The sequence below is a fragment of the Lolium rigidum genome, chromosome 3, assembly GCF_022539505.1.
Source record: "Lolium rigidum isolate FL_2022 chromosome 3, APGP_CSIRO_Lrig_0.1, whole genome shotgun sequence".
In the NCBI taxonomy this organism is placed as follows: domain Eukaryota; kingdom Viridiplantae; phylum Streptophyta; class Magnoliopsida; order Poales; family Poaceae; genus Lolium; species Lolium rigidum.
Genome location: NC_061510.1, coordinates 111,459,436 through 111,486,019, shown reverse-complemented (window position 1 = coordinate 111,486,019; position 26,584 = coordinate 111,459,436). Strand labels below are relative to the sequence as shown.

At 42.8% G+C, this 26,584-nt stretch overlaps 2 pseudogenes; both read right to left on the bottom strand.

Moving 5' to 3' along the window:
• The window catches only part of LOC124695350, a 1,860-nt pseudogene extending 633 nt beyond the window's left edge, over window positions 1-1,227 (bottom strand).
• A 3,125-nt stretch (window positions 1,228-4,352) lies between these two features.
• Window positions 4,353-5,826, bottom strand: LOC124698002 (annotated as a pseudogene).
• Between the last annotated feature and the right edge of the window lie 20,758 nt (window positions 5,827-26,584).

Sequence of the window (26,584 nt, the reverse complement as noted above, 5' to 3'; positions counted from 1 at the left end):
TATCAGATCTAAGAATTGTTGCTTAAAAACGAATTTGACTTAGGCAGAAAAAAAATCAATGTTAGTACCTTGAGCCACACATTTGCTGTGCTCCTGTATCCAGTTGCAAACACAATTGCATCAAACGAGATTTCGTCACCACTTTGAAATTAAAACTATATTCCCTATGATTTTACTAATGCTTCCTTCAACCTATAAGAGGTAAATAAAATGTTAATAAACTTGCATAGTAAATATATATGGTATATATAAGGTTTATATCAGGTCCAAGGATATACTTACTTGGATGATTCCTTTTTTTATTAACCCAACAGTGCCAACATCAATCACAGCGGATCGGCCGGTTTTTGACTTGAGCATCATTGGACCCATTTTTGGCATTGTGATGTCATTCTTTGATAGGTCTCCAAATATGAATTTTGCTGCCATAATAAGGAGGTTATCCACTAGATTCAGTGGAAGATGGTGGGCTAGTGTCATCCCCAACCGGATGAGTTCCTTCATCATTATATGAATCTGCACCCAAAAAATGTCACACATCTTTGCAACTTGCATGATACAAGAAAATGACATTATAGTTCTTATTACCAAATAAATTAAAAAGTGCACATACCGGGCTTCGTATAACAATCGAAGTATTGGCACGATGGGTCGCGAGGTCATAAGCAATTTCCATCCCTGAGTTGCCAGATCCAATGACCAACACACTCTTACCGGAGAAGCGCTTGCACGACTTGTATCTTGACGAGTGGATGACCTCACCCGGAAAGCTTGTCAAGTCCAGGGATCACCGGAATATTCTCCGAACTATTCTCACCACTAGCCACAACAAGGAACTTTGCACTGAAATTCATTGTTGTCCTCTCTACCATGTCACGGGCCAAGATGGACCAACACTTATTATCATTGTCATATGTGGATGACTCCACGCTAGTGAGATACTTGGGTTGAATATTGAAACGCATAATATAGTCATCCAAATACTTGACAAACAATGCTTTTGGTATGTATGTTGGTGCATCAACTGGGTATGACATGTGTGGTAACTCACAGAACTCCTTTGCAAGATGCGAGCTTCAAGCGGTCGTATGCGCGGTTGCGCCAAAGTGACGCGCTGCAGTCCTCGCGCTCGACAATGACATAGGGAATGGAGAATTGGGTAAGGCATGCTGCCGTTGCGAGGCCTGCTGGACCGACACCAACAATCAGCACGGAAACAGTCTCCATCGTAAATACAAGATTTGGCGAAGTTGTGGGATTGGGGTGCGGTGGTAGACTAGGAGACTCAGAACAAGAAGGGGATTTTGGTTCTAGGTGTTGGCTGGATGAATCTGTGATGAAATAGTCACGTATGAGGTATATATATGCTTGTAGATTTGATGCACCAATTCTGTTTTGCCACTGGTTTCAGACTAAGGGGTGTAGGAAAGGTAGTGATTAATTGGTGGATAAAACCTGATCTATCCAGCTTTTTTATAGATTAGAATGTTATAAATAAAGTTGTTGGTGTAAATGCAGAAAAGGTAGGAAATGCAATCTTGATCTTTGACATTCTTTTGGAAACTTAGTAATCGTATATGGGTCTGTTTAGCATATAGTTGGGCAGAGTTTCTTTTCTCTCCTGTTACCGTCGCATTTCTTTCCTTTGCTATCGCCATCAATTAAACTTCCTTTAGAACAAGATATGCTCAGAGTACATATTATCCATGTGTTTCTTACCTTTCCTGCACTTGGTAGGATAAGGACGAGTCAACGTTTCTCAACATTTTGACCCAAAAAAGGTTTCCCAGCATGCACTAAACTAAGCAGACCACAACACTTATTTGTAGCTGATGTCATCCTCGCGCAAATGGACTATTCCACCACGCTACAATCTGCACACTGCTTAGGTGAACTATGCTGAAACTTATTCTCGTTTTTTGCTACTTTTATGAATGATCACTGCCTCACCGGCCATATGTAAACATGTGTACTCAAATGTCATGTGGAATTTGTGGTTACATATATGGGTGATGTAAAGTAGCAACATCAGAATTTTGTACTACAATAAAATAAAGAGTATAATTTGTATTTTACATGCAATTTATATTATGAAAAACACACCGCGCCCTGAGAAGACATGGTTTGTTGACGAGAATGAAGAATATACATGTGTGCAATGCATCTAATGCACCCCTAAGTAGGAAAAATAAAGTCTTTAAATGAACTGACACTATAACATATTGTTAATAGGTTAGTTCTAGAAAATGCATAAAAATGCCACGAAGTTGAAACAAAACATATACAAATTGGTGTAAAATAAGCGTGTAGCATCAAAAATTATAGATACGTTTGCAACGTATCAGAGGGTTGGGCGGTGGAGGAATGCCAGGGTGCGGAAAACCTAGGCGTCTGATACCATGATATTTGGAGAGAATAATAAATTGTATTGATATGTGAGGGATTGCAGATTTTATATATGAGTCAAACCAATCTAGGGTTTAGGCACCAACCGACCTACACAAGGAAAAACCAAATATAACTCTAATAAGCATCAACAAGAAAGGAGTAGGCAAAGCCAAACCTCTAGTCTCTCCCGTTCCACCTCACCCCTCCTCCTCCATGGAGGTGAGAAGAAAGTTGACAAGGGAGAGGTACAACGAGCTTATTGAAGAAGCTTACGCCAAATCCATGCATAACCGTTGCCCTCCATTGACATCGACCAAAGAAACGTGTTGTCGATGTCCAGTGTCGCTCGCCGATCTGGATCAATGCCTCGTTACGACACAAGGCTAAGTGCCACAACGAAAAACATAACCCTAAATCTAAGCCTAACCCTAGTATCTACAAAAGCATCCCAACAACCTCTCCCATTCTCACGCCAAGTGTGGCATGATCGCGCGGAAGAGTACGGAATGGGCGCTGGATGGGCACAGTCAACTCTCAAGGGGACAGAGGATGGAGGCACTACTAGGAAATAGTCTATTTGTGGCGTGCCAAAAAATCCCTATGTGGTGTGTACCCGACACGTCGCCGGTATATCGCCATTGGTGTATGTTATCGGAGGCGTGCCGTCTACCACGCTACTGGTAGCTTATACTGGTGGCATATCGTTGGGTACATGACAGCCCTACCACCACCACCTCCCTCTCACACGACCTCACCTCCACACCAAACCCTGCTTCACCTGCGACTCTGCTCACATGTGTGTTGCAGCATTTGCGAGAGCGAGTGTGACTTCGACGAAAGTGGTGGAGTCTCAGTCATTATCACTAAAGCGTTGATGCTTGGCTCTGATACCATTTGTAGTTGTCGATCTCGTTGAACCTGATAAACAGCGGTGGAGACAAAGTGATAAAGTACTCACACGAAGAATACAAGGACAAAACTATCTACAATTCAGACTACGACCGAGTTAACGGTCAGCGCCATCCCACTGCCCTCGCTCGGTACCCTACTATGCCGCCACAATCTTGTTGACTCGTGACATCCCACGACAAGTTCATATCGACAATCTAATCTAGTTGGAAACGGTAAAACGACCGGGTCAAGAACAAGATCACCATGGTTAATTTTCTACACTTTTGCTTCAGTGCGCCCCCTCTCCCCCAAACTCAAACACATCAAAGGCTGAGATCGCTCTGTACCCCTTCGTAATGAAACTTATGAAGGGTATGAAGTGATCTCAGCTCTGGATGTATTTGAGTTTGAGCTATTTTCTAACTTAACTGCCGACAAAACTGAAGTTCTTCCAATACCTGGAACATATGTCAATATTTGTGACCTCAAACTTCACTTCTCCTAGAATTTGCACCGGCGGCCATCGCATATTGGCATATTGACTCATGTTGTATTCATCTTCAAGTACTATTTTTTTGTAGAACGTTTATTTATTCTAGGATAATATTACTTTATTTCGAAGCTTCTAACATTGAATTCAGTCATCCACAATTTTGACAATCAACGGCTGTTCTGCATTCATATAGTAAATAATCCACATCACGTAGTCTCATCCTAGGACTGATGAATGGCATTACAGTACCTCAAATGGATCCTAGCGAATAATGTAGTTGATGATTACGCTGTGGTTCATTGTCGGGTATAAACATGCCATAAGAGTTTTTTCGACAGAAAATACACTGCTCATCCCAGGAATTTTGCTTATATGAATTGAAGGTAAACAGAGTACGGTAGAAAACCGTAAGTTCAGCAAAAATTATGAAGCCCCTTTTACACAACGAGAATAGAACTACATGGCCCTTGTTGCTAATATACAAGAGCAGAGTTTACTCCCTTGTACATACGAGCCTTGGCATGAAAATGTCTCAAATATATCACAAACTTGACCCATTAAATTACATATAAAGACCAATTTAGCCGGACATAGATGATATCACAGATTTAATTTTATTTGCGATATTCTTGGCATCCGCGGCAATACCGGCCAATCCTCTCCTCGCCAATCCAGCACAGTAAAGCTGATTTTCACCTTTCCAATGATTCGGATAATCTTTGGTTGGAAGTCCATTGTCATTTAACATGCTCTCACCATTCTACACAAAGAAATGTCAAATAACTTGGTTAGCAGATCTAAGAATTGTTGCTTAAAAACGAATTTGATTTAGGCAGAAAAAAAATCAATGTTAGTACCTTGAGCCACACATTTGTTGTGCTCTTGTATCCAGTTGCAAACACAATTGCGTCAAATGAGATTTCGTCACCGCTTTGAAATTTGACTATATTCCCTATGATTTTACTAATGCTTCCTTCAACCTATAAGAGGTAAATAAAATGTTAATAAACTGGCATAGTAAATATATATGGTATATATAAGGTCTATATCAGGTCCAAGGATATACTTACTTGGATGATTCCTTTTTAATTAACCCAACAGTGCCAACATCAATCACAGCGGATCGGCCGGTTTTTGACTTGAGCATCATTGGACCCATTTTTGGCATTGTGATGCCATTCTTTGATAGGTCTCCAAATATGAATTTTGCTGCCATAATAAGAAGGTTATCCACTAGATTCAGTGGAAGATGGTGGGCTAGTGTCATCCCCAACCGGATGAGTTCCTTCGTCATTATATGAATCTGCACCCAAAAAAATGTCACACATCTTTGCAACTTGCATGATACAAGAAAATAACATTATAGTTCTTATTACCAAATAAATTAAAAAGCGCACATACCGGGCTTCGTATAACAATCGAAGTATTGGCACGATGGGTCGCGAGGTCATAAGCAATTTCCATCCCCGAGTTGCCAGATCCAATGACCAACACACTCTTACCGGAGAAGCACTTGCCTGACTTGTATCTTGACGAGTGGATGACCTCACCCGGAAAACTGTCAAGTCCAGGGATCACCGGAATATTCTCGGCACTATTCTCACCACTAGCCACAACAAGGAACTTTGCACTGAAATTCATTGTTGTCCTCTCTACCATGTCACGGGTCACGATGGACCAACACTTATTATCATTGTCATATGTGGATGACTCCACGCTAGTGAGATACTTGGGTTGAATATTGAAATGCATAATATAGTCATCCAAATACTTGACAAACAATGCTTTTGGTATGTATGTTGGTGCATCAACTGGGTATGACATGTGTGGTAACTCACAGAACTCCTTTGCAAGATGCAGCTTCAAGCGGTCGTATGCGCGGTTGCGCCAAAGTGACGCGATGCAGTCCTCGCGCTCAACAATGACATAGGGAATGGAGAATTGGGTAAGGCATGCTGCCGTTGCGAGGCCTGCTGGACCGGCACCAACAATCAGCACGGAAACAGTCTCCATCGTAAATACAAGATTTGGCGAAGTTGTGGGATTGGGGTGCGGTGGTAGACTAGGAGACTCAGAACAAGAAGGGTATTTTGGTTCTAGGTGTTGGCTGGATGAATTTGTGATGAAATAGTCACATATGAGGTATATATACACTTGTAGATTTGATGCACCAATTCTGTTTTGTGACTGGTTTCAGACTAAGGGTGTAGGAAAAGGTAATGATTAATTGGTGGATAAAACCTGATCTATCGAGTTTTCTATAGATTAGAATGTTATAAATAAAATTGTTGGTGTAAATGCAAAAAAGGTAGGAAGTGCAATCTTGATCTTTGACATTCTTTTGGAAACTTAGTAATCGTATATGGGTATGTTTACCATATAGTTGGGCAGAGTTTCCTTTCTCTCCTTTTACCGTCGCATTTTTTTCCTTTTCTATTGCCATCAATTAAAATTCTTTTAGAACAAGATATGCTCAGAGTACATATTATCCATGTGTTTCTTACCTTTCCTGCACTTGGTAGGATAAGGATGAGTCAACGTTTCTCAACATTTTGACCCAAAAAAGGTTTCGCAGCATGCACTAGACTAAGCGGACCACAACATTTATTTGTAGCTGATGTCATCCTCGCGCAAATGGACTATTCCACCACGCTACAATCTGCACACTGCTTAGGTGAACTATGCTGCATCTTATTCTCGTTTTTTGCTACTTTTATGAATGATCACTGCCTCACCGGCCATATGTAAACATGTGTACTCAAATGTCTTGTGGAATTTGTGGTTACATGGGTGATGTAAAGTAGCAACATCAGAATTTTGTACTACAATAAAACAAAGAGTATAATTTGTATTTTACATGCAATTTATATTATGAAAAACACACCGCGCCCTGAGAAGACATGGTTTGTTGACGAGAATGAGGAATATACATGTGTGCAATGCATCTCATGCACCCGTAAGTAGGAAAAACAAAGTCTTTAAATGATTAAAGTAACTAGCAGAGATCTATGGAAGTGGGCATGATCTTTGCTTATTTTTCTACCTTTGGAGCACAAGCGCAACTTACAAAAGACCAACTGTGTTAGAATTTGTAATTTCAACTTTAACTCAACATTTAAAAAAACCATGGAATATTATTGATTCAAACAAGAATTCATATACATAGTTGAAATGTATATATCTCAAATATAATTTGAATCAAAAGATTACTACAGAGTTTAAAAGAATATTACAAAGAGTTGTTACTAGTCCACATGACGTAATTACAAGTGGAATGAAAAGGCATTGCAGAGCCAACGAGACACCGAGATTACAGCATAGCAAACATAGATTAGATTAATAAGGACGAACAAGGACAATAAAAACTAAGCTAAGCTAGGAGTTTTCTAAAAGATTACAACATAGGAAACTGAGATCAGATTAGTCAAAAAATGATGTAATTAGAAGTGTACATGATTATAACCATGCTTTACTATGACAGATGACCAAATATCAAAAAATACTATAAAATCCTAAAACAAATCTTGGTCTTCTCCTAATCTTCTTCTTCAAATTCACCATACGGTGAAGTGGTTCAAAAAAGTCATCTTCAAACCTGCAATAAAAAACATCAAAGACAAGGCAGAGGAGATTATGGGTTAACGTATGTGTCTTGGGGGAAATGCATTGTTTTGTTTAGGAGCATAACCCATGTGGGGACAGAACTAGTGTGACCAAACTAATCTACGGAATGCCTCGGGAAGGGAATATCGTGACGAGCAATCGTGCACCGGATCTACGGAACACAGAAGGAGAATGAGGGAACATCCAAATTCGATCCCAATACCCTTGAAAACTCCTCCGGCGGATAAGAACAAGGGAAATGATCCGATGTATGCTGGCAGGAACAAGTACAGGAACCCGTCACCTCCGCCCCGGAACATGCGTCCTCCTCCGCCACCTCGTCGATGAAGTCCTGCCGGAAACACCAGACTCCATGTGCCTGGTGGAATCTGTAACATCCCAAGTTTTTACCATACATGGCGATGCTACCACACTATCCCAATAACTCAAGTATGGGAAGAATGCTAAAAACGGGCAGCACCTCCATTGTTTATAAGCAGATCCACAACACACAATTTAGAAATATTTGACCACTAACATGTATATAGCTCACAATTCAACAAATAGTTATAAGTGGTACTGGATCAACCAAAGGTTCACAATAGATGGTTTTAGGAAACTCAAACAGGGAGTATCAAATACACAACTACTGGTTTATGACTATGCTGTATACATGTATTTCTAGGCAGTATATGGAAATGTGATGTGATCGAGTGATGTGTTGTGCTACGCCCACTTCCCATGCATGTCGCTTATTTAGTACCTGAAAACCGATAAAAACGCAAGGATGAGTACAGAAATACTCAGCAAGTACAATATGGAACCGTAAGAACATTAAACGATTAACACCATTAGAACTTCACTCTGAAACAATGAATATATAGGGAAACTGAACTAAGTTTTGGCAGTGCCGGCTCGGAGTTTACCAGCGTGTTGGCTCGGACTTACCAACCTGCCGCAGCGTTGGCTCGGAATTTACCAACGTGCAATGTCTGAAGTATAGAACAGAAATATTGTTTCGGGGAGATTCCAAATAAGAACAAGGCACTCCAAAAGCACAACAAACGACAAAACCAATCATAAAGTGGCGAGGTTCGTCATGCACTTGCCTCAACACGATGGTTAACCCGAAGAATCCTCAACCCGAAAGCTCACAAACCTGTACGTAAACCTTCTATTAGAAACTATTCTAAATCTTACTATGGAAGCTGTGTACTTGAAAATCTTTAATACGTAAAATCATGTTTTAGGTTAAATTGCATAAAGCTGCTATGGTAAAACTATATCCGTATAACTTGTCTCTCTATTCTTTCTTCTCTGTTGGAATTTCAGTTACAGTATAAACTGCACAAGGTACAGGTTACAAAATTCCTCCAAATGCATACAGTAGATTCCTTACGATTGCCCCACAAGCCCCAATTGGGCAGCTAGACCATCTTCCTTAATAGTTTCAGTCAGGCACTCATCGGACCTTGTTGTATTCAATTTGTTTAGTACTTGGACCGGACAGAAAAATATACTTAGTAGTACTAGTACTAGCAGCAACTGAATTTATCTAGAGATCAAAGTTTGTGCTGCAGATCGATTCAAAGAGTAGAACCATATTCAATTTGCTGGCTGATTAGAGCAGAGTATGAATCATTACTTCAGACTAAAAAGGAACATGGCAAAACTCTTACGAGACTCCATCTCCACGGGACTACGACTACAGCTACTAGCGGCCAAGACCAACAACGGGGCAGCATCTAGGTACCTGTCGGCACAAGCTCGATGCAGCAGACGACCATGCGTTGCCTTCAGCTGCTAGACGGATGCTGGGGAAGAACGGCCGGCGGCAGCGTTCCTCGATGAGTCGCCAACTGCAGATGGAGGCGGGAGAACCCTAGGCAGTGACGATTGGTTTTGGGGTCTGGGCGAGCTTTGTGCGTGGGCAACGACAGGGCTCTGGTGGGCTTTTATTCCTAATTTTTTTTGTTCCTTTATCCTTAACTTAACCGAACCTAAGTTGGCTTTCTACCTTTTCTTCTATTCCCAAATTTATCTAGTCACAAAACTAAAGTGGCTCTTCAAAGTTCATCCGAACTCCGAATAAAAGATGTACGAAGTCATTTTCGATCAACTCGACAAGAACAACCCAACCAAACGCTCTGATTTTGTAAACGACTAACCATCCAAAAGTCAATTTTCGGTCAACACTCTCACGGTTTAAGTCAAAACTGCTCTGTAAAATTCCGGGGTGTTACAGTCTCCACCGCTTAGCTGAATTCGTCCTCGAATTCTTAACTCTTCCTAGTTGGATAACTTACGGGTGAAGTCAATCCTTTTTATCAAGTATCCCTCAGCCAGTATACTATATTGAAATGGTGACCTTTACTTCTTATAAAACATCAACTGCAACTTCACACTCTCTTTCAATGTCCCAAAAACCTCTGAAGAGAAATCACATATCTAAGAGAAATAATTTATTCTCAGTTCACCGCCCAAGCCTCGGTGTTTACATTACCACTTCTCAACCTTCGTCAAACATATTTCTGAATAGGGATTTGATCAACAGCCATGGATGACCATGCTAACTATAGATAACTCTCATGGAGGGCCACTATGAAATGTCTTGTATTGTATCTGGAAAATATCAGGTTGGTTTGTCCTCACCGTATAAGCGGTTGCCTCTTCTAAAGGTAAAACGACATGCCATTATGGTCCAAGCTGAACATCGCCGGCTTTGAACTACCTAAGGGTACAGGTCACACATCGATTCTCCACTTCAACGTACCAAAAGCGAATAATAAGAGTAGTCGGTATGGGGGCCAGTCCATCCCGCACTCGAACTATTAACTTTGTACATGAATAGGCGAATCACGCAATCTAACACTCTGGTCATCCTCGCTCGCACTACGGAAAGATTTCATGGGCATGAGCACATGTTCAAGGGTTGAGTCCCACTCAATCTATCCACAAAGCGCACCACAACTATACTACCGATGTTTTAAAAACGCCATAGGTTATCTATATGATTGAGAGAACATCACTATGGCAAAGCAGAGTAGTAATATACATTGACTAATCAGACAAGTTGACTAATCATGGGAAAAATGATCAAGAATGAGTACACTAGGAACGAAGGTATATTGGGAAAAGGTTTATACCTGTGACCCCATCGGAGTGACCATGAGAAGAAGTTGACGGCATGGTGTAGATTCCAGGCCTTGTCAACGTGGAAGAATCCCCAACAGAAATATGTTGTGGAGGTATGTTGGTTGGAGCTGGTAGTGGAAGTGGAGCATATGGAGATGGTAGTGGAAGTGGAGCATAGGGAGATGGAAGTGGGGTTGCCTGCCAGTAATATCCTGTTGGCGGAGATGGATGATTTGGTGGAACTGCCATCATCTGGACTGATCCATGGGAAGAGACATAACCTGAATTAGCAGTATGTGAGGAACCAACTTTCGAAGACATTTCTGTGGAAGGGGTGATAACTTGCCACTTGATGATGGAATCCGGATTTTCCTTGCAGACTACCCTCATATGGCCAGGCTTGCCGCACTGGTTACAATTCCCGGAGAAATCACACTCTGATGCACGATGGTTTTGACCACACCTGAAGCACATCAAGCCTTGCCCCGGAGCAGGGCGCATGAATTTGGTCCTTGAAGAAAATTGTGACCTCGGTCTAGATACGGGTTGAGATTGTCCATCCTGCTTGTACTTCTTGGGAGCAAGACGCTCAGTAATCTCACTCCCGTCACGATGACTTCTCTTGTGCTTACTACTCGAGCCACTAGTACCACTTGTACGAGTTGCCTCTTCCTGTGTGAGTTGAATCTGTAGCTCCATTCCCCTAGCCTGTTCCACCACACTGAAATACTCATTCGGTCGATTAGCTCCCATGACATGTCGATATTCTGAATTAAGCCCCTCAAAGAATCTTCTAGCTTTCTCACCCTCATTCTGATTTATGTGATCCACAAAATGAACAATCTTACTAAACTCCATCTCGTACTCATCCACTGTCTTGTCACCTTGCTTGATATTCCTTAGGGCAACATCCATCTTCTCCTTGAATGAATCCGGGTAGTATTTGCTAGTGAATTGCTTAACAAAAACATCCCATGTAGGCGGTCCATGGGCTGGTGTCCACGCTGCACGAACTCCTTCCCACCAAATATCAGCGAGACCCTTCAGTTGGAAAGCCACATAGACAACTCTGTCCTCTTGTGTCATCACCGATGCATCCATGTATTTCTCCATGCTGCGAAGCCAACTTGCAGCGTCCATGGGTGTACCTGATCCATCAAACTTTTCCAGCTTCATATCTAGCCATTGGGTAAGCGTCATGTTTGACGCCCCGTGTCCATCACTATTAGCAGATTGACTCACTTCTGCATCTTCACGACTACTCTGCTCAACATCTGATCCCTCCGCACGGCCATTGCGGCCAACGCGACCCCGCCTTGCATGAGCTCGGCCACGAGCTCGACCACTACGTCTCGGCGGCATACTATACAACACAATACCAACATTCAACAACACCAACAACAAAAATCGCATCAAGCATATGCATCCCTACTCACAAGGACAAGACAATATAAGATGACAAAATCAAATCAGCGGAAACATAAATGAGATGCATGTCCCTTGTACCCGATCCTAATGTGCAACAGTGTGTCAAATTTTAAATAGTTAACTAAATCAAGTTTTAATGGCTTAGGCAACCTAGAGAAATTTAAATTTTGATATAAAATTTTTCTTTTTAAAAAAAAAATCTATTCCAGGGATCTAAAGCCTAGGCTCTGATACCAACTGTAACATCCCAAGTTTTTACCATACATGGCGATGCTACCACACTATCCCAATAACTCAAGTATGGGAAGAATGCTAAAAACGGGCAGCACCTCCATTGTTTATAAGCAGATCCACAACACACAATTTAGAAATATTTGACCACTAACATGTATATAGCTCACAATTCAACAAATAGTTATAAGTGGTACTTGGATCAACCAAAGGTTCACAATAGATGGTTTTAGGAAACTCAAACAGGGAGTATCAAATACACAACTACTGGTTTATGACTATGTCTGTATACATGTATTTCTAGGCAGTATATGGAAATGTGATGTGATCGAGTGATGTGTTGTGCTACGCCCACTTCCCATGCATGTCGCTTATTTAGTACCTGAAAACCGATAAAAACGCAAGGATGAGTACAGAAATACTCAGCAAGTACAATATGGAACCGTAAGAACATTAAACGATTAACACCATTAGAACTTCACTCTGAAACAATGAATATATAGGGAAACTGAACTAAGTTTTGGCAGTGCCGGCTCGGAGTTTACCAGCGTGTTGGCTCGGACTTACCAACCTGCCGCAGCGTTGGCTCGGAATTTACCAACGTGCAATGTCTGAAGTATAGAACAGAAATATTGTTTCGGGGAGATTCCAAATAAGAACAAGGCACTCCAAAAGCACAACAAACGACAAAACCAATCATAAAGTGGCGAGGTTCGTCATGCACTTGCCTCAACACGATGGTTAACCCGAAGAATCCTCAACCCGAAAGCTCACAAACCTGTACGTAAACCTTCTATTAGAAACTATTCTAAATCTTACTATGGAAGCTGTGTACTTGAAAATCTTTAATACGTAAAATCATGTTTTAGGTTAAATTGCATAAAGCTGCTATGGTAAAACTATATCCGTATAACTTGTCTCTCTATTCTTTCTTCTCTGTTGGAATTTCAGTTACAGTATAAACTGCACAAGGTACAGGTTACAAAATTCCTCCAAATGCATACAGTAGATTCCTTACGATTGCCCCACAAGCCCCAATTGGGCAGCTAGACCATCTTCCTTAATAGTTTCAGTCAGGCACTCATCGGACCTTGTTGTATTCAATTTGTTTAGTACTTGGACCGGACAGAAAAATATACTTAGTAGTACTAGTACTAGCAGCAACTGAATTTATCTAGAGATCAAAGTTTGTGCTGCAGATCGATTCAAAGAGTAGAACCATATTCAATTTGCTGGCTGATTAGAGCAGAGTATGAATCATTACTTCAGACTAAAAAGGAACATGGCAAAACTCTTACGAGACTCCATCTCCACGGGACTACGACTACAGCTACTAGCGGCCAAGACCAACAACGGGGCAGCATCTAGGTACCTGTCGGCACAAGCTCGATGCAGCAGACGACCATGCGTTGCCTTCAGCTGCTAGACGGATGCTGGGGAAGAACGGCCGGCGGCAGCGTTCCTCGATGAGTCGCCAACTGCAGATGGCGGCGGGAGAACCCTAGGCAGTGACGATTGGTTTTGGGGTCTGGGCGAGCTTTGTGCGTGGGCAACGACAGGGCTCTGGTGGGCTTTTATTCCTAATTTTTTTTGTTCCTTTATCCTTAACTTAACCGAACCTAAGTTGGCTTTCTACCTTTTCTTCTATTCCCAAATTTATCTAGTCACAAAACTAAAGTGGCTCTTCAAAGTTCATCCGAACTCCGAATAAAAGATGTACGAAGTCGACTAACCATCCAAAAGTCAATTTTCGGTCAACACTCTCACGGTTTAAGTCAAAACTGCTCTGTAAAATTCCGGGGTGTTACAGAATCAACATCCGCGACAACGTCATTCCTCGAGGAGTCGGAACAAGGAGCGCACGCCTGAACCCCGCAGGAGCCGGAATGAAGAACGTGAGCCTGAGCCTCGTAGAAACCGGAACGAGGGTGGCGACCGCCATCATGGCGAAGGCAGCCACCATAGCCGGAGTCAGCACCGTGAAGGCCACGGAGAATCTGAAGGTGGAAGCAAAAGGTCCCATCGGCCCCCTCGCAGATCTCCCTCCCCACCACCTAGTGGCGGAGGTGGAGGCGAAGGCGGAGGCCGAAGGTCTCGCTCCCGCTCAAAGTCTCCCGCCCGACATGGTTCACGCGACGCACGGGAACGTCTCAACAAATACAAGACTGGGTACATAGGCCCAAAATGCTTCGCCAGGAGGATCCGAGAGGAACGTACGCCAAAAGGCTTGAACCTCAAGCTACCCGGAAATCTGAAGCACTATGATGGCAGTGAAAGGTCCGATACCTGGATCGATGACTACTTCAATGTGGTCAGCTTTGCCGAAGGGACCCCTAATATGGCCTGCCGCATGCTCCAATTGTACCTTGTTGGTCCAGCCCGCACTTGGCTCAACGACCTCAACGAGAATTCAATCTTTTGCTGGTTTGACCTGAAGATCGCTTTTGAAAAACACTTCAGGGGCACCTACAAAAGACCCTCCACGACCAGCGATCTGCAGGCTTGTATCCAAAAGAAAAACGAAACCTCCCGAGCCTTCCTCTCTCGGTGGTTAGCAACAAGAAACGACTGCGAGAACGTGGATAATCGCACAACAATGCTGGCCTTCATAGGTGGCTTGCAAAGAGGGGGCTGCTCCGGCACAAGTTAACTTGCTTGGTCAACGAGAATGAGCTGACGTTGGATGACATGATTGGCATCGCCAGCTGATACGTCTCCGACGTATCGATAATTTCTTATGTTCTATGCCATATTATTGATGATACCTACATGTTTTATGCACACTTTATGTCATATTCGTGCATTTTCTGGAACTAACCTATTAACAAGATGCCGAAGTGCCGATTGCTTGTTTTCTGCAGTTTTGGTTTCGAAATCCTAGTAACGAAATATTCTCGGAATTGGACGAAATCAAGACCCGGGGGCCTATTTCGCCACGAACCTTCCGGAAGACCGAAGAGCATACGAAGTGGGGCCACAAGGTGGCCAAACCACAAGGCGGCGCGGCCAAGGGGGCCCGCGCCGCCCTGTGGTGTGGGCCCCTCGTCGGCCCCCGACTCGCCCTTCCGCCTACTTAAAGCCTCCGTCGCGAAACCCCGAGGCGAAAAACCACGATACGGAAAACCTTACCGAGACGCCGCCGCCGCCGATCCCATCTCGGGGGATTACGGAGATCTCCTCCGGCACCCTGCCGGAGAGGGGATTCATCTCCCGGAGGACTCTACACCGCCATGGTCGCCTCCGGAGTGATGAGTGAGTAGTTCACCCCTGGACTATGGGTCCATAGAAGTAGCTAGATGGTTGTCTTCTCCTCATTGTGCTTCATTGTTGGATCTTGTGAGCTGCCTAACATGATCAAGATCATCTATACGTAATACTCTATGTTGTGTTTGTCGGGATCCGATGGATAGAGAATACCATGTTATGTTAATTATCAAGTTATTGCATATGTGTTGTTTATGATCTTGCATGCTCTCCGTTATTAGTAGAGGCTCTGGCCAAGTTGATGCTAGTAACTCCAAGAGGGAGTATTTATGCTCGATAGTGGATTCATGCCTGCATTGACACCTGGGACAGTGACAGAAAGTTCTAAGGTTGTGTTGTGATGTTGCCACTAGGGATAAAACATTGATGCTATGTCCGAGGATGTAGTTATTGATTACATTACGCACCATACTTAATGCAATTGTCTGTTGCTTTGCAACTTAATACTGGAAGGGGTTCGGACGATAACTCGAAGGTGGACTTTTTAGGCATAGATGCAGTTGGATGGCGGTCTATGTACTTTTTCGTAATGCCCAATTAAATCTCACTATACTTATCATGACATGTATGTGCATTGTTATGCCCTCTCTATTTGTCAATTGCTCGACTGTAATTTGTTCACCCAACATGCTTTTATCTTATGGGAGAGACACCTCTAGTGAACTGTGGACCCCGGTCCATTCTTTTAATACTGAAATACAAATCTGCTGCAATACTTATTTTACTATTTTCTCTGCAAACAATCATCTTCCACACAATACGGTTAATCCTTTGTTACAGCAAGCCGGTGAGATTGACAACCTCACTGTTTCGTTGGGGCAAAGTACTTTGGTTGTGTTGTGCGGGTTCCACGTTGGCGCCGGAATCCCTGGTGTTGCGCCGCACTACATCCCGCCGCCATCAACCTTCAACGTGCTTCTTGGCTCCTCCTGGTTCGATAAACCTTGGTTTCTTTCGAGGGAAAACTTGTCTGCTGTGCGCATCATACCTTCCTCTTAGGGTTGCCCAATGAACGTGTGAAATACACGCCATCAAGCATATTTTTACGGCGCCGTTGCTCGGGGAGATCAAGACACGCTGCAAGGGAGTCTCCACTTCCCAATCTCTTTACTTTGTTTTTGTCTTGCTTTATTTTATTTACTACTTTGTTTGCTGCACTTATATCAAAACACAAAAAAATTAGTTGCTAGCTTTACCTTATTTACTGTCTTGTTTGCTATATCAAAAACACAAAAAAATTAGTTTACTTGCATTTACTTTATCTAGTTTGCTTTATTTACTACTTGCTAAAATGGCCAACCCTGAAAATACTAAGTTGTGTGACTTCACTAGCACAAATAATAATGATTTCCTATGCACACCTATTGCTCCACCTGCTACTACAGCAGAATTCTTTGAAATTAAACCTGCTTTACTTAATCTTGTTATGCGAGAGCAATTTTCGCAGTGTTAGTTCGATGATGCTGCTGCCCATCTCAATAATTTTGTTGAATTGTGTGAAATGCAAAAGTATAAAGATGTAGATGGTGACATTATAAAATTAAAATTGTTTCCTTTCTCATTAAGAGGAAGAGCTAAAGATTGGTTGCTATCTCTCGCCTAAGAATACTATTGATTCCTGGACTAAATGCAAGGATGCTTTTATTGGTAGATATTATCCCCCTGCTAAAACTATATCTTTGAGGAGTAGCATAATGAATTTTAAACAATTGGATAATGAACATGTTGCTCAAGCTTGGGAAAGAATGAAATCTTTGGTTAAAAATTGCCCAACCCATGGACTGACTACTTGGATGATCATCCAAACCTTCTATGCGAGGACTAAATTTTTCTTCGCGGAATTTATTGGATTCAGCTGCTGGAGGTACCTTTATGTCCATCACTCTTGGTGAAGCAACAAAGCTCCTTGATAATATGATGGTTAATTACTCTGAATGGCACACGGAAAGAGCTCCACAAGGTAAGAAGGTAAATTCGTTGAAGAATCCTCTTCCTTGAATGATAAGGTTGATGCTATTATGTCTATGCTTGCGAATGATAGGACTAATGTTGATCCTAATAATGTTCCATTAGCTTCATTGGTTGCCCAAGAAGAACATGTTGATGTAAACTTCATTAAAAATAATAACTTCAACAACAATGCTTATCGGAACAATTCTAGTAATAACTATAGGCCATATCCTTATAATAATGGTAACGGTTATGCTAATTCTTATGGGAATTCTTACAACAATAATAGGAATACACCCCCTGGACTTGAAGCCATGCTTAAAGAATTTATTAGTACACAAACTGCTTTTAACAAATCTGTTGAGGAAAAGCTCAATAAAATTGATATTCTCGTTTCTAGAGTTGATAGTCTTGCCTCTGATGTTGATCTTTTGAAATCGAAAGTTATGCCTAATAGGGATATTGAAAATAAAATTGTTACTACAGCAAATGCCATCCAAGTTAGAATTAATGAGAATATAAGATTAATGGCTGAACTGCGTGCTAGGTGGGATAGAGAAGAAAATGAAAAACTAGCTAAAGAGAAAAAATGTAGCTAAAGTTTGGACTATTACCACCACTAGAAATGCTGATGATTCACATGTTGCTGCACCTCCTACTATTAAAGGTAAAATAATTGGTGTTGGCAATGCTTCTACTCCTAGTGCAAAGCGCGCAAAATTTCTGAGCTGCTAAAGCTGCTTGAAACCGCTTGTGATAAAGCTGCTGAAATTTTTTCCAACCTTGGGGATGATAATCCCATTGCTTTAGATTGTAATGATTTAGATTTTGATGATTGCCACATCTCTGAAGTTATAAAGTTCTTACAAAAACTTGCTAAGAGTCCCAATGCTAGCGCTATAAACTTGGCTTTCACAAAACATATTACAAATGCTCTCATAAAAGCTAGAGAAGAGAAACTAAAACTTGAAACTTCTATTCCTAGAAAGCTAGAGGATGGTTGGGAGCCCATCATTAAAATGATAGTCAAAGATTTTGATTGTAATGCTTTATGTGATCTTGGTGCAAGTATTTCTGTTATGCCTAAAAAAGTCTATGATATGCTTGACTTGCCACCATTGAAAAACTGTTATCTGGATGTTAATCTCGCTGATAATGCTAAAAAGAAACCTTTGGGGAAAGTTGATAATGTTCATATTATGGTTAAAAATAACCTTGTCCCCATTTATTTTGTTGTCTTGGATATTGAATGCAATGCATCTTGCCCCATTATATTGGGAAGACCTTTTCTTCGAACCGTTGGTGCTACTATTGATATGAAGGAAGGTAATATTAAGTATCAATTTCCTCTCAAGAAAGGTATGGAACACTTCCCTAGAAAGAGAATGAAGTTACCTTATGATTCTATTATTAGAACAAATTATGATGTTGATGCTTCGTCTCTTGATGTTACTTGAGTTACACTTTCGCGCCTAGGCTGAAAGGCGTTAAGAAAAGCGCTTATGGGAGACAACCCATGTTTTTACTACAGTATTTTTGTTTTATATTTGAGTCTTGGAAGTTGTTTACTACTGTAGCAACCTCTCCTTATCTTAGTTTTATGTTTTGTTGTGCCAAGTAAAGTCTTTGATAGTAAAGTAAGTACTAGATTTGGATTACTTGCGCAGTTCCAGATTTCTTTGTCTGTCACGAATCTGGGTCTACCTCCTGTAGGTAGCTCAGAAAATTAAGCCAATTTACGTGCATGATCCTCAGATATGTACGCAACTTTCATTAAATTTGAGCATTTTCATTTGAGCAAGTCTGGTGGCCTAATAAAATCCATCTTTACGGACTGTTCTGTTTTGACAGATTCTGCCTTTTTATTTCGCATTGCCTCTTTTGCTATGTTGGATGAATTTCTTTGATCCATTAATGTCCAGTAGCTTTATGAAATGTCCAGAAGTGTTAAGAATGATTGTGTCACCTCTGAACATGTGAATTTTTATTATGCACTAACCCTCTAATGAGTTGTTTCGAGTTTGGTGTGGAGGAAGTTTTCAAGGATCAAGAGAGGAGTATGATGCAATATGATCAAGGAGAGTCAAAACTCTAAGCTTGGGGATGCCCCGGTGGTTCACCCCTGCATATTCTAAGAAGACTCAAGCGTCTAAGCTTGGGGATGCCCAAGGCATCCCCTTCTTCATCGACAACATTATCAGGTTCCTCCCCTGAAACTATATTTTTATTCTGTCACATCTTATGCACTTTGCTTGGAGCGTCGGTTTGTTTTTGTTTTTGTTTTGTTTGAATAAAATGGATCCTAACATTCACTTTCTGGGAGAGAGACACGCTCCGCTGTAGCATATGGACAAGTATGTCCTTAGGCTCTACTCATAGTATTCATGGCGAAGTTTCTTCTTCGTTAAATTGTTATATGGTTGGAATTGGAAAATACTACATGTAGTAACTCTAAAATGTCTTGGATAATTTGATACTTGGCAATTGTTGTGTTCATGTTTAAGCTCTTGCATCATATACTTTGCACCCATTAATGAAGAAATACTTAGAGCTTGCTAATTTGGTTTGCATATTTGGTTTCTCTAGAGTCTAGATAACATCTAGTATTGAGTTTTGAACAACAAGGAAGACGGTGTAGAATCTTATAATGTTTACAATATGTCTTTTATGTGAGTTTTGCTGTACCGTTCATCCTTGTGTTTTTTTCAAATAACCTTGCTAGCCTAAACCTTGTATCGAGAGGGAATACTTCTCATGCATCCAAAATACTTGAGCCAACCACTATGCCATTTGTGTCCACCATACCTACCTACTACATGGTATTTTTCCGCCATTCCAAAGTAAATTGCTTGAGTGCTACCTTTAAAATTCCATCATTCACCTTTGCAATATATAGCACATGGGACAAATAGCTTAAAAACTATTGTGGTATTGAATATGTACTTATGCACTTTATCTCTTATTAAGTTGCTTGTTGTGCGATAACCATGTTTACGGGACGCCATCAACTATTCTTTGTTGAATATCATGTGAGTTGCTATGCATGTCCGTCTTGTCTGAAGTAAGAGAGATCTACCACGTTAATGGTTGGAGCATGCATATTGTTAGAGAAGAACATTGGGCCGCTAACTTAAGCCATGATTCATGGTGGAAGTTTCATTTTTGGACATATATCCTCAATCTCATATGAGAATAATAATTGTTGCCACATGCTTATGCATTAAAGAGGAGTCCATTATCTGTTGTCCATGTTGTCCCGGTATGGATGTCTAAGTTGAGAATAATCAAAAGCGAGAAATTCAAAATGCGAGCTTTCTCCTTAGACCTTTGTACAGGCGGCATGGAGGTACCCCATTGTGACACTTGGTTAAAACATGTGCATTGCAAAGATCCGGTAGTCCAAGCTAATTAGGACAAGGTGCGGGCACTATTAGTATACTATGCATGAGACTTGCAACTTGTAAGATATAATTTTCATAACTCATATGCTTTATTACTACCGTTGACAAAATTGTTTCATGTTTTCAAAATAAAAGCTCTAGCACAAATATAGCAATCGATGCTTTCCTCTTTGAAGGACCATTCTTTTTACTTTTATGTTGAGTCAGTTCACCTATCTCTCTCCACCTCAAGAAGCAAACACTTGTGTGAACTGTGCATTGATTCCTACATACTTGCATATTGCACTTGTTATATTACTCTATGTTGACAATTATCCATGAGATATACATGTTACAAGTTGAAAACAACCGCTGAAACTTAATCTTCCTTTGTGTTGCTTCAATGCCTTTACTTTGATTTATTGCTTTATGAGTTAACTCTTATGCAAGACTTATTGATGCTTGTCTTGAAGTACTATTCATAAAAAGTCTTTGCTTTATGATTCACTTGTTTACTCATGTCATTACCATTGTTTTGATCGCTGCATCCACTACATCTGTTTACAAATAGTATGATCAAGGTTATGATGGCATGTCACTTCAGAAATTATCTTTGTTATCGTTTTACCTGCTCGGGACGAGCAGAACTAAGCTTGTGGATGCTTGATACGTCTCCGACGTATCGATAATTTCTTATGTTCTATGCCATATTATTGATGATACCTACATATTTTATGCACACTTTATGTCATATTCGTGCATTTTCGGAACTAACCTATTAACAAGATGCCGAAGTGCCGGTTGTCTGTTTCTGCTTGTTTTTGGTTTCGAAATCCTAGTAACGAAATATTCTCGGAATTGGACGAAATCAAGACCCAGGGGCCTATTTCGCCACGAACCTTCCGAGAAGACCGAAGAGCATACGAAGTGGGGCCACGAGGTGGACAAACCACAAGGCGGCGCGGCCAGGGGGCCCGCGCCGCCTGTGGTGTGGGCCCCTCGTCGGCCCCCGACTCCGCCCTTCCGCCTACTTAGAGCCTCCATCGCGAAACCCCCGAGGTGAAAAACCACGATACGGAAAACCTTGCGAGACGCCGCCGCCGCCGATCCCATCTCGGGGGATTACGGAGATCTCCTCCGGCACCCTGCCGGAGAGGGATTCATCTCCCGGAGGACTCTACACCGCCATGGTCGCCTCCGGAGTGATGAGTGAGTAGTTCACCCCTGGACTATGGGTCCATAGCAGTAGCTAGATGGTTGTCTTCTCCTCATTGTGCTTCATTGTTGGATCTTGTGAGCTGCCTAACATGATCAAGATCATCTATCTCGTAATACTCTATGTTGTGTTTGTCGGGATCCGATGGATAGAGAATACCATGTTATGTTAATTATCAAGTTATTGCATATGTGTTGTTTATGATCTTGCATGCTATCCGTTATTAGTAGAGGCTCGGCCAAGTTGATGCTAGTAACTCCAAGAGGGAGTATTTATGCTCGATAGTGGGTTCATGCCTGCATTGACACTCGGGACAGGTGACGTAAAGTTCTAAGGTTGTGTTGTCTTGTTGCCACTAGGGATAAAACATTGATGCTATGTCCGAGGATGTAGTTATTGATTACATTACGCACCATACTTAATGCAATTGTCTGTTGCTTTGCAACTTAATACTGGAAGGGGTTCGGACGATAACCTCGAAGGTGGACTTTTTAGGCATAGATGCGGTTGGATGGCGGTCTATGTACTTTGTCGTAATGCCCAATTAAATCTCACTATACTTATCATGACATGTATGTGCATTGTTATGCCCTCTCTATTTGTCAATTGCCCGACTGTAATTTGTTCACCCAACATGCTTTTATCTTATGGGAGAGACACCTCTAGTGAACTGTGGACCCCGGTCCATTCTTTTAATACTGAAATACAAATCTGCTGCAATACTTATTTTACTATTTTCTCTGCAAACAATCATCTTCCACACAATACGGTTAATCCTTTGTTACAGCAAGCCGGTGAGATTGACAACCTCACTGTTTCGTTGGGGCAAAGTACTTTGGTTGTGTTGTGCAGGTTCCACGTTGGCGCCGGAATCCCCGGTGTTGCGCCGCACTACATCCCGCCGCCATCAACCTTCAACGTGCTTCTTGGCTCCTCCTGGTTCGATAAACCTTGGTTTCTTTCTGAGGGAAAACTTGTTGCTGTGCGCATCATACCTTCCTCTTGGGGTTGCCCAACGAACGTGTGAAATACACGCCATCACCAGCACTCACACCGCCGCTGATGACGACGCAGGTGGAGAACTCACAGCCACAACTATACCCCTCCATCAACAAACGAAGAACCGTGATAATAGCGGCAACAACAACAACAAGCGGAAGAATCCGCTGATTACCAGAAGAGCGGCGGATCCGACATGGTAGCCATGACGTTCCAACGCGGAGGTCAAGGAGGCGGAAGAGGCCGCAGACGTGGTGGCGGAGCTGGCAGAGGCCAGCAACGCGCTGACGAGGTCACTGTCGCTGGGTTCCGTGCCACCCAAACCTATGAAGAATACAGGGATATGCCACACTAATCGCAACTGCAAATGGGTCAACGATTTGAAGACTGGCCCGAAAGCAGGATATAAGCGCGCCCTGAAGCACCGCCCACGCGGAAAAGGAGGCAAGGGAAAAAAAATAAGGGGAAGGACGAGGATAGTTCCGAGGCAATGGAAGAGGATGAAGCTTCACCGGATCCAAAAGAGGGTTCCGCAGCTAACAAATCCAATCCCTTCGACAAAAAGAGTGCTGGCGCATACCACACCTTCCTCGGAACCCCAACCGTTCGGGCCAAAAAATCAGCCCTCCGGATCCTGAATGCCACACTTCCGGTCGTGCCACAATACGTCAAGTGGTCGAAAAAACCATGCACCTTTGACAGGGCAGATCACCCGACCGTCATCCCCAAAGTGTGCTATGCTTTGGTTGTGAGTCCCCGCATCGACGGGTATGATTTCTCCAAGTGCCTCACGGCGGAGCCAGCCTGAACATCATGTACCTGGAGACTCTGGAGAAGATGAACCTTACCAAGGAGTAGCTTAATCACATCACCACGGAGTTCCATGGTGTGGTCCCGGGTAAAAAGGAAAATTCTCTGGACATCATCAAACTTCCCGTGGCCCCCAGCGATGTGAACAATTTCCGCGAAGAGATGATCACGTTTGAGGTTGTGCCCTTCAAGAGCTCCTACCATGTCATTTGTGGTAGGCCCACCTACCACAAGTTTCATGCAAGGGCGTGTTACATCTACAATAAGCTCAAGATTTCGGGTCCTAACGACATGATTATTGTATCCATACAGATTGGATCGCAAACCCCGTCCTTGTACCCAAAAAGAATTCTGAAATACTAAGAATTTACATCGATTACTCCGGCTTGAATAAGAATTGTCCGAAGGATCCGTTCCCCTTGCCGCGCATTGACCAAGTCATTGATTCGACGGTAGGGGCGGAACTTTTGTGTTTTCTTTACGCATATTCCGGGTACCATTAGATCCGGATGAAAAACTCTGAGCAAAAGGCGACCTCGTTCATCACACCCTTTGGCACTTACTGCTATGTCACCATGCCTTTTGGTTTGAAAAATGCAGGTGTCACCTACCAGTGTACGATGCAGCGGTGCCTGAAGGACCAAATTGGCCGGAACGTGCACGCTCACGTCGACGACATCGCGGTCATGACCCGGGAAGGATCCGACTTGATCAACGACCTCAAGGAAACCTTTGAGAATCTCCGACAGTACAAGATGATGTTGAATCCGCTGAAGTGCGTCTTTGGCGTACCGGCTGGAAAACTCCTTGGCTTCATTGTATCTCACAGAGGCATCGAAGTAAACCCGAAAAAATCAATGCAATCCTAAACATCAATAGGCCAACTTGTCTCAAAGATGTGCAACGATTAACTGGTTGCGTCGCTGCAATCAGTAGATTTGTTAGCCATCTTGGCGACAAGGCACTACCTTTGTACAAACTGCTAAAGAAAACAGACAAATTTGTCTGGGACGATGCAGCAGATGCAGTACTTCAGGGATGGAAGTACATACTCTCTTCCCCACCTATCTTGGCGGCTCTAGAAGAGTCAGAGCCTATGCTCCTCTACTTGGCAGCTTCCAACAAGGTCATCAGCCTCGTTATCATGGTGGAGCGAAAGGAAGAAGGTCATGAGTATGGAGTCCAAAGACCAGTTTACTACATAAGCGAGGTCCTGACGGAATCAAGCAAAGATACCCTCACTTTCAGAAGCTAGCCTACGGTGTGTTCCTAGGTAGCCGGAAGCTGAGACACTACTTTCAGGAGCATCCCATGATAGTTCTGAGCAAGGCTCCATTGTCAACCATCATCAACAACTCCGATGCAACAGGGCGCGTAGCGAAGTAGGGCATAGAACTTTCTGCCTTCGACAACAACTACAAAGCCAGATGTTCGATCAAGTCCCAAGTATTGGCTGATTTGTTTGTCGATTGGATTGAAGCACCGGAGGGCACGCCTGTGCTGGAACCTGAAGCTTGGGTCATGCACTTTGACGGATCCAAGCATCATCAAGGCTCGGGGGCTGGAGTTACCCTGAAGTCTCCAACCGGAGAAGAACTGTAATACATTTTGCAGATTCACTTCGAAGCTACAAATAACATGGCGGATATGAGGCTCTACTACACGGTATGCGCATCGCTAAGGAGATTGGGATCAAGCACATCATATGTTGCGGAGATTTCGACCTGGGGGCACAACAAGTAGCCGGAACCTGGAACGCCAGAAACTCCGTCATGGCGGCTTACAGAGATGAAGTTGACGAGATCGCCAAGTGCTTCCTCGGATACGAAGTCAAGTATGTCAGGAGAGATGATAACACAGTGGCGGATATGCTGTCCAAACTCGAATCTGGCAGGAAACCCATTCCTCCCGGAATTTTCCTTGAGCATCGACGGACACCCTCAGTAAAGGGCGCTAACCCGTAAAACCCAGACGTGGCAATATCTCCGGCTAAGGAAGTGATGGTTATCATTCCGGCCTGGACACAACCTTTCCTGGACTACCTCATCGACCGGAAGTTGCCAGAGGACGAAGTCCTCGCGCGACAGGTTGTCAGGCGAGCAAGATCCTACACAATAGTTGATGGACAACTCTACAAAAGAAGTACAAACGGGGTATTTCTGAAATGCATCTCAAATCAAGATGGCATCGAAATTCTCAGAGAGATCCACCTCGGTGATTGCGGGCATCACGCCGCTCCCAAATCCCTCGTTGCAAAAGCTTTCCGGCAAGGTTTTTACTAACTAACAGCTAAAGAAGATGCTGAAAAGATAGTTAAAACTTGTCGTGGTTGTCAGTACTATGCTACTCAACCAAACGCTCCGGCTCAGGAGCTGAAGACCATCCCTATTACTTGGCCCTTGGCGGTCTGGGGGCTTGATATGCTCGGAAAATTGAAGAAATCATCTCCTGGCGGTTTTGAGTACCTCTTGGTCGCTATTGACAAGTTAAGTAAGTGGATTGAGGCAAAGCCAGTGAGAAAAGCCGATGGTGCTACAACACTCAAATTTGTTTGCAGCCTCGTAGTGAGATACGGTATCCCACACATCATTATCACAGACAATGACACAAACTTCGCACGGGGAGAACTAAAGGACTATTGCAATGACGTAGGGATCCGGCTTGACCTTGCCTCTGTGGCCCATCCACAATCCAATGGGCAGGTCGAACGAGCCAACGGCCTCATACTAGCCGAAGTCAAACCTCGCCTTGAAGAACCGCTGCAGTGAGCAGCCGGAGCTTGGGCTAAGGAGCTAG